This window comes from Trypanosoma equiperdum (genome assembly GCF_001457755.1).
Source record: "Trypanosoma equiperdum strain OVI genome assembly, contig: ctg_158, whole genome shotgun sequence".
Classification (NCBI taxonomy): Eukaryota; Euglenozoa; class Kinetoplastea; order Trypanosomatida; family Trypanosomatidae; genus Trypanosoma; species Trypanosoma equiperdum.
In genome coordinates, this window is record NW_027123604.1 from 34351 (window position 1) to 34721 (window position 371).

Here is a 371-nt window from a genome sequence, read left to right on the forward strand (position 1 = left end):
ACACATAAACACGTATATATACGCACTGGATACTTTTAGTGTGTCGGTTGATTCATTTATTATATTTTTCTGTTCGTTCAGTATGTTGTTGCTACTTACAGTTAACTGTACTTTAGTTTTCCTGAGTTTCCTCCTTCTGCCAATATCGTCACGGTGTCTATTGGCTTTTTAAAAATTATTTGTTATTGTTGTTTTGTCTCCTTATTTTGTTTATTTTGTCCGTTTCTCCCATCCCCCATGGCGAAACGGATGTGTTGGATTATTTTATTTTAATTTTTTACTTGTTAAGTTTCTACACATTGGATTGGTTGCGCCCCCATCGTTGCCGTTGTTTTAACTTATTGTTGCAGCATTCTGTTTATTTATTTATT